The sequence below is a fragment of the Pan paniscus genome, chromosome 3 (assembly GCF_029289425.2).
Source record: "Pan paniscus chromosome 3, NHGRI_mPanPan1-v2.0_pri, whole genome shotgun sequence".
In the NCBI taxonomy this organism is placed as follows: Eukaryota; Metazoa; Chordata; class Mammalia; order Primates; family Hominidae; genus Pan; species Pan paniscus.
Window position 1 is genome coordinate 81,307,641 of NC_073252.2, and position 9,322 is coordinate 81,316,962.

A 9,322-nucleotide genomic window follows, 5' to 3' on the forward strand; every position below is an offset into this window, starting at 1 on the left:
GTTGTCTTGAATCTGTTAAATCAATTACTATTAATACTTTCCGTTGCATTTCAGTTTCCAGCATGTTTTTCTCTTTATTCTTTGGGTTTATTTCTCTTTTGAAAAATTACTTTTTTTAGTGGGATTTCAGAAAGGAGTGGTGGCTACTACTCGTTTTAAATTTTTCATCTTTAAAAGGCATTACATTGTTCTATTTTCTAAAACACATTTTACCTGAATAACAATTAAAGATAAGTTGTGCCAATGTATCTTATTTTTCCTTTAATAATTTTGAATGTATTTTGTATTTGTTAAAACTACATAGAAGTATTATAAGCATTTACCCTCATAAATTATTTTGATATATTTATCATAACTAGTGTTTTCCTCTTAATATAGATTCCATGTCTCTCTTGACATTTTCCATTTCTTCATGCATGTTGTACACTTTTTTCACTAGCACTTTTAGATTTTTATCGTATTTCATTAAAGTCCATCTGAGCCATGTCTGTCTACTTTCATTGACTGATGCCTCTCTTGCTCATGAATCACATTTTCTTGCCTTTTTTGTTGTTGTCATTTATTGCTTAATTTTCTTTTTCTAAAGATAAAATGTACATAAATATCTTCTTGCCTATTAAGAGTTTGGCACTTTCTGGAGTTTATTTTAGGGTCTCTATGTCATCAGCTCTTTAGTGCATTTTTTAAATCAATTATTTTGTAGCAATCATTTCTTGAAAATTTTTACATCCAGATAGGGGCATGCAACTTGTAAATTATTCGGAAAAGTATATTTTATGTAAAACGTGTATTACCTACAAATATGTTAATGTACTTTTCACACTGAAAGATGGTGATGCCTACAGGCTTTGTAACTTTGGGGAGTTACAAAGTGGCATAGGATGAAATGGACAAATAGATCAATGTTAGATTAGCAAACTCTCACAGTAACAACGTGGATGGCCACAGCAATCTGAAAGAACAGCATTATACTGGAAGTATAGATTGTAAAACAGTTCAACCGAAAGGATTTGGCACTGGAGACACAAGCAGTTTGTGCTTCTATTCATAGGAGTTCATATTTATAAAGGTTTGCTTCAGGTTTGCAATAATAAAAACAACATTTGGAGCTCTTGATTTCATACAGTTCATAAGTATCAGAGAAGAACTGTTGTTGATTTTGAGTCATATAGGAAAAATAATTTGAAGGTGAAAAAAATCCTATGAATAAATATGTATTTTGAAAAACATTATTAATATTTAAAAAACTGAGTCAGAAAGCCATTACAGCATTTATGAATGTTTATATAGTTCTTTGATCACACCCCAAATAATGGCCTTCTAAGCTCTTTCCAAATGCATCAGCAATATATGTGAAATTGGAATTAAAATAAGATAACTTAACATAATTACATACTTTAGCTAGTTCAGTGAGCAGAAATTGTTGGCACCATCTTGCTAGATTTTCCAAACTGAAGCTGCCATGTTTTGTATTATGAGCAGTTCAGCAGTTTTGTGCATCTGTCCCTCCCCTCCAATTTAATTAGACTGTCTGTTGCAGACAAATCAGACTGTGGCTTTTTTTTTTTTTTTTAACCCAACTGCTATAAATGCCAAGTCAAAATATGAATAAGATGAAAACAAGATGTTCTGCAAACACATGCCACTTTATTGGGCAAAAACATGATAGGTGGATCTGCTCTCACTCTCCATCAGAGATGAGACAAGTGAGGGCTGGACAATGAGGTTATAAAAGGGTCAGATTGATGCTATTGTCTTTCTCGGCTCCAATAGAGCAGGGACTTGATTCTTCCCCCAGTGTAATCTTGCTTTGACACTGCAGCCAACACAGATTTATGATTACATGTTCTCCTATTGCAAAGGGAGTGAGAATCACAGCAGAGGAAACACAAGAGACAAGTAAGCTAGAGATTCTTGGAGAAATTTATAGTCTTATATGCTTTGCATTCCTGTGGCTAGTTTGAACCATTATGCCCTAGTAGGTCACTATAATGTCACATTTTAGCCATTTTAATAATCTGTAATAAGGTTGAAAAACTGTTACTCTTACAAAATGAAAATGTTATCCACAGGTAGCAATTAGTTACATTCCATGGAGGATAATAGCTGAGTCTTGGAATGCTTTTGGAATACCTTTCTCTAGCTTATTGCCTGAGTTAAGCAGTGATCCATAGAAAAAACTGGGTCTTAAAGTTAAGATGTCACAAGCAGCAGTAATGCAAAGGTAGAGCAATAAAGTAGAAAAGCTTTCAATGGGTAAGTAAAAAGTGGTGAAATATATCAGTAGGTAGGTGATTGGGAGCAGGGGCCAGGACACAGCTGTGGGCTGGGATAAATGAGGTCAGGCTGATGAAGTCCAAGGATGCAGAATGTCCTGGAATGCAAAAGGGTCATTACTAGAGGACAGTTGCATGAGAGAGGTGAATACAGTTCTTTGTACATAGTCTTGAAAAAGATTCACTTTTCCAGTGGATTCTATTAAAAAGTCCTGTAAAACTGGGTCTTCCTTTTTGAGAATCTGAAGCTATAGTTGGCTATTAAATTATACCACTGCTCTCTTGAAATTATTTTTTCTAATAATTGTAATGAATGGCATGAAACTATCCAGACTTTTCTTATTCCATTTCCATGGACATGTTTGTAAAACGTTTATTGAAGTAGAGGTTTGAGTTTACATTCATGGAAAAAAACTGTAGATAATTTGTTCATCCTTAAATTTATTACATCTTAGTTTGACTTTATCATATGTATGATATGCTAAACGATGAACTCTTTGTATCTGAAATATGCCTCCTCAGTATTTCTTCTTGTAAACTTCTTCTAATCACTGAAGAATACAGTACTTCTCTTATGAGCTTTCCCAATTCTCAAAGAATCAGTTACTCCACAGCAACTTTCACACATAATTCTATTGTAGTCACTATTATTACCAAGAGATTTCTCCTCCATTCACATTAAGTCATGGTGCCCGTATGGTTCTGAGTTAATGTGAAGATAAACATCTGAATGGCCAGTGGCATCCTGAGGAAAATCACACACCCCAAGGTGAATGTGCAAGAGTACATATTTTATCCACTTATATAAATAGTGCTTTGAGAAAATATCTTCTACACCAACTTTCCATCTTGTCCCTCCTTCAATCATCTTAACAGACCCTTTGGACAAGTGTCAAAAATGGTAAAAGAAAGAGCCTTTTAACATTCCTCTTTCGGAATTCCATCTTATTTTCTAAGTTTATTCTATAGGATTTTGGCTTCTTATTACAGGCAACATTTAGACATATACAATATACATGTTTCCAGCAGATTGGATCCTCCCAAGATCTTGGAACAAAGTGTCAAATTAAATCCACTTGTGTCCATCATGCACACATAAAAACATGAGCATGTACTTAAATAAATTTTCATAGCCAGTTAGGGAAAGGTAAAACTTTTCAACTTGAACAAATAATTATACGCAGCAAATTTGAATCATCAAGGAAGCTATCAAAATTATCTGGGTCAAAAGAGAATGCAGAGTGCCACCAATGGTCTCACTTTCAGATAAGGAAATGAAAATGTGAAAATGTATGAGAAGTTCTCTATTCAAAATGATTCTTCTCAGCTGGAAGACAGAAGAAACCAAAGTAAGTTAGTCTGAGTATCTTCCCTTTCAGATTTGCCCTGCAATTAACTTTAGTGTATTGAAATTGCAGGCATTTGTACTGTGAATATAATAATTATTTACTAAATTTCTATGGAATGAAAGAATTGATAAATCTGAATTGCATGGACAATTAAGAAGCTTATGACATACAGCAGGTCCTTGAATTTGCATGTTCTCCCTATCTCCACATGGGTTTCCTCTGTGTACTCCAGTTTCCTTCCACATACCAAAGCTGTGCATGTCCAGTGAGGTTCATTGCAGTATCTAAATGGTCCCAGTGAAGTGAATGTGGCTCTGTGTGTGGAGTGCACCCTGCAATGGAATGATATTCTGTTTAGGGTTGGTTCCCACATTGCAACCCTGAGCTACTGGGATAGGCTCCTGCCACCTGTGACTCTGAACTGAAATAATTATCTTACTTGTTTTTATGAATCTTTCATAAGTATATATGTAGCTCACATTTATTTTGATGTTTGATATTAGAAGTGTTTGGGGTCTTTATTTAGAAATTTGGTGATGCTTTTGTGACCAAAAATATGCTGTATGAACTTGACTTTTGTTTATATCAATTAGCCTATGGTAAAATTGGTTTTGTTATATGTCATTTTGCTTAAAGTCAGTTTCCAAGAACCTACCGACCATGTTAAGTGAAGACTTCCTGTATTATCCTTTCTTTGTATCAAAGATGTAGATAGTTACTATTTTTAATTTGCATTAGAGGGCTTTGTAAATTACAAAGCTGTCAACTGGAGACAAATTAAGAGAAAAGTTACAGGAAATTCTTTCTATCATTAAAACTGTTAACAAAATGCCAGTCTCTCTAAAGGACAAGAAAATGAATTTAAAAAAACCTGAATATTAATAGCTCCATTACTTGAGATAAAGGGTTTAGTTTTGCAGGTCCATGGGCTTGCTCATTAAAATCATGTGCTGAAATATTTGAGATAATTATATTATCAGAATTCTGGCACTTGTTTCTGAGCAAGAAAAACAAGGCACATATGCTAGGCAATGTGCTAAAATCCAAAATTTTGTGACTGTTTTTTGCATTTTAGGTATATAACACATATTTATCACATACCACATATGCCACAATATTAGTCTGTGGAGCTATAAATGAAAAAAAAAAGGCTTTGACATTCTTTAAGGGATTTAGGTTTTTCTTAAAATTATTAAGAAGGCATCTACTTTCTATAGGAAGTCTCCTTTCAAATTTTATACAATAGTGAGGTAATTTTTCCTTGAATGATTGGTGCTATTTGGTTTGTTTGAGGTGACAAAAAGTTTTACAAAAAGTTATTACATGAGACAAATATTAGTCTACTTTTAGGAAACATAAAAATATGTTGAGGATGTTGACAGCTTAATACTGTCCTTAGAAAAGTCTTAAAAAGAAAAGAGGGCAATAATATTGGAGAATAAGGCTCATCATATTTACCTTTAAAGATCTCTTTCATGTGTTTATTTTAATGACAGGAAGCTCATTTTAACAATGACATATAAGCATCGCACATTGATAATTTCCTAGTATGATTTTTCTCAACATTTTAATAAATATTAAATAAGATTATGGTCTCCTTTTAATGACACAATTCTGAACTTTGATTGCTAATCTCTCCTAACATTAGACCCTTCTAAATGGCTTTCTTTGGTACAATATTTCTCTCACTAAACTCCTACCCTTTTACTAAACATCATTGTATTTTCCAATTTTTTTTGTTGTTGGATTTCCTAATGTGAGTCTCCAGATTGATAATTTTTTCCTTGCACACTTCTAAAATGGAACTGTGTGGGCATTTCCATTCCAAATTCAACTTCTATAACGGACCACCTAACTTAAATGCATGTTCACTGGTGACTAACTACATGGACCTTTGTCTCCCCATTCCTCCCCCTCCCTCCCAACACATGGCTTACCAGATTTACTCATTATGTCCTGCATTGTTAGATCTAAAATATATTTACACACAAAAATAATGTAGGCATTTGGAAAAGAAAATTAAAGGATTTGAAGATTTAGTCTTACACCTGTTACCGTAAAAATTGCATTAAAAATGTAGATAGTATAATTTAAGCATTTATATTAAATGTATATCTTTCATCATTTTTGGAACACTTTTTCTGTCTAAGATCTATCTCTTTTATTTTGGTTTCAAGAACAGACCTGATAATTTTCCACAGAAATGTGTATGAGATCCACACATTATGTGGTTCTGATCCCTGTCAGAACCATCTGTGCACTTGGGTCATTCAAGCAGTTTTAATCAGAATATAATGTGGACAGTGATATATTTATATGTCATATCATATCTCTATCTGTCATATCATCTGTTTATATTTCTACCTATATATATCTATATATGGTAGAAATGTTCTGAGAGCAAAGCACTAAGGACCATTTAAGCCTTGAATTGCTAGAAGAAAACTCTATACCCCTATATGGACAGAGTCATACAGAGAATGAAACCAACAAAGAAGAGAACTGGAAGATGGAGGGAAAGTTTCAAAGCCTTGTTGAAAGCTTTCAGATCTCTAGATTCTGCCTTACTTGAAAACTATTTCTGAACTTATCTGTTATATAAGCCAAATAATTTTTTTTATTATTTACACAGGTTTCTATTACATTTATGTCACTGGCAATTAATATTTTAATAACCAATATTTCTCTTATTGATAACAATAATGATAATAACAATAGCAACAAAGTAACAGAGATTTAAGGAATCATTTTCCTTCCCTTGCCATAAAAGGAAGAAAAATGATTTACCATTAAATGAGAAAATAACATGTACCATTTTTTTATTTTTATTGTTTTTAAATTGTTTCTTCTTAAGCTGACTTTGTAGGGACATTGTCAATGAGTCTCCACAACCAATTAAACAATATGCTGTGTAAAATATTGTACATTATGCTCAATTCTTCCACAGCAGGGGTATCTTTAGCAACGAACATATAATTATTTATTGTTAAGTTTCAAGAAGAGAGTGTTCAAAAAGTATTATATTTTTTAGAGGTCTCAACTCAGACTGAAATTCTACTTTTATTAAAAAATGCAGCAGAGCTTAATTGTAGATAATTTTTAGAACATTTATGTAAAATCCTCTGGTTTTATCTTTGTTTTATCAAAGGTAAAATGGGTGATAATATTTACATGACAGATTTAGAACAAATTAAATGAAACAACCCATGTGGAAGTAATTGTGTGCCTGACACATTGTAGGCACTTGGTTATAATATTTCCATTTGTTATGGAGCTTTGAGATCAGATCCAATCTGAAGCAGAGGTGTAGAACACAGGAATAGTGCCCGTGTGTGTGTGTGCGCGTGTGTGTGTGTTTTACTTGTAATTAATATGTGAGTCACAGTTTGTAATATGATGTTTTAGTTTTTCCTCTATTTGATCTGTATTGCCAACTACAAACGCAGGGCACTTCTACATCAAAAGGTGAAGAACACAGCCTTCTTAATGGCAGCCAAGGTATTCTTTCTGTAGGATAGCATACAGGCTTCAAACTGATTGATCCATTAAGTGTTTGCACATAGTTCAAGAGAAACAAAATAGGAAAAGAAAGCTCTTGTTTTACTCAAAATTATGCCATGTAAAGTGCATAAAGACTTCACAAACTTTAAAGACACTTAGATACTAGCTGGTAAGCTTCCGCACTTCCTAATCTCTATTGCTATGATGGATCCCATCTGTTAAAACATCACTAATTTATTTAGTGCTCTGACTTCTAAGGAAATGGAATAACAGTAAAGGTAAATTAGACCATACAAAGTTTTAAAACACTTTCTACCATTAAGACAAGAAGAAAAAACTCAACGTAGCCTGTAAACAATACCTCAGGGTTTATGAAAAGTCAACAATAGGTAATTTATGATCAGAAATAAAAGAAATTCCACTTTCCTTTGTACCCTTTGAGAAAATGCCTATGGGATGAGGAAGCATCTAACAAAACCTAGATAAAGCAGACAGGTCTAAGCTTACTTTGTGTGAGCTTGTATGGTCCTTGAGGTCAATTAAGAAAAGTAAACCTAATCACAGGGTTTTTCTCATGGGAGCTAGGTGAATGGACATACATCTTTACCAGAAGAAATTTGATTTTCTTGAGAACATTAACAATATCCCTTCCCTGAAACCGTACCCGCAAAAGCTTGGCTAGATATGTAGAAATGCAAAATAGTCTTGCTTATTTCTACAGACAGAACAATGATTTAGTGTATTTACCAAAATGTATGTGTCATATTACTATAAATCACTGTTTCATATTCCTCTGAACTTGCAGGATATAAAATAATACTAATGTCAAAAATAACACTTAAATAGTCCTTTATCATCTGGAAAGAGCTTTCATATGTGTTCTCACTTATCTATAAATAATCACATCTCATCAAAAAGTTCCACATATTTCTTCACATTCATTTTTGTTATGTAATATAATTAATTATTGATGTCCCCCTTTTGTATCAATTCCATTCAAACAATATTGATTATGAGCTTACTCAATGTGAGGCACCACGCATTGGGAAGGTGTGTTGATGATACTGATAACTGTGATCCTGTATTGATGACTGTGATGATCATAAAGACAGTAATGCTGATTGCTATCATTTATTAAACAGTGTCCATGTGCTGTGTTTTCATATATGCTAGAGTCTAGCTCTAGATCCTCTAGTTTGTTTCACTGTCTTATTTTTCTGTTTCAATGTCAATAATGTGTTGATTTAGAGACACCATAATATGTTGTGATATCTGATAAGGAAGTTTCTGTTCACTATTTTATTTTCCAAAATTTCTTGATGATTTCTAGGCATGCAGTCTTCCATATAAGCTATAAGGGTTTGTTGTTGTTGTTTCTACCAGTTTATCTCAAACTTCTTTTTTTCCTTCCCCAGAAATCCAGCTCTATTGGGATTCTACTAGAATTATATTAGCATTTACTCATGAATTTTGAACTACTAGCATATTAATGATAAGGCTTTCTGTTCAAGAATATGATATGATTTTAATTGGCTTATTGTGTTCTATGTCATTCAATAAGATTTTATACATATAGATCCCATACACTTACTATTAAATTCATTCATGTGCATTTTATAATTTTTGTAGCTAATATGAATGAAAAAAAAGTTTGCTTCCTTCTTTTGCTGAAAGTTCATTACTAACTTAGAAATTGGTTCCTTACTTAGAAACTTCAATTACTGATTTTTATTAAATGTTCAAGCAATTTGTCATCTTTTTTTATTATTATTATACTTTAAGTTTTAGGGTGCATGTGCACAACGTGCAGGTTTGTTACATATGTATACATGTGCCATGTTGGTGTGCTGTACCCATTAACTCGTTATTTAGCATTAGGTATATCTTATTCTATCAGTTTATCTTTTGACAAGAGTATTTTGGTTTTGTATATATAGAATATCATCCACAAGAGTCTTATTTATTTTATATTTTAAAAATATTATTTTATTTCTTAATTGCAGTTTCTATAAGCTCTGAGGCAACATTGGATAATAATGGTGATGATGGGCACCCCTGGATCATTTTTGAATTTAAATAAAAAGGTTTTGGTGTCTCTATCTGTGGTAATAATTGTTGTTTTAGTAAAGTCTTTGTTATATTTAAATAATTTTATTCTTCTTCAATTTGATTATAACTTTAATTAGAAGTTCCAAA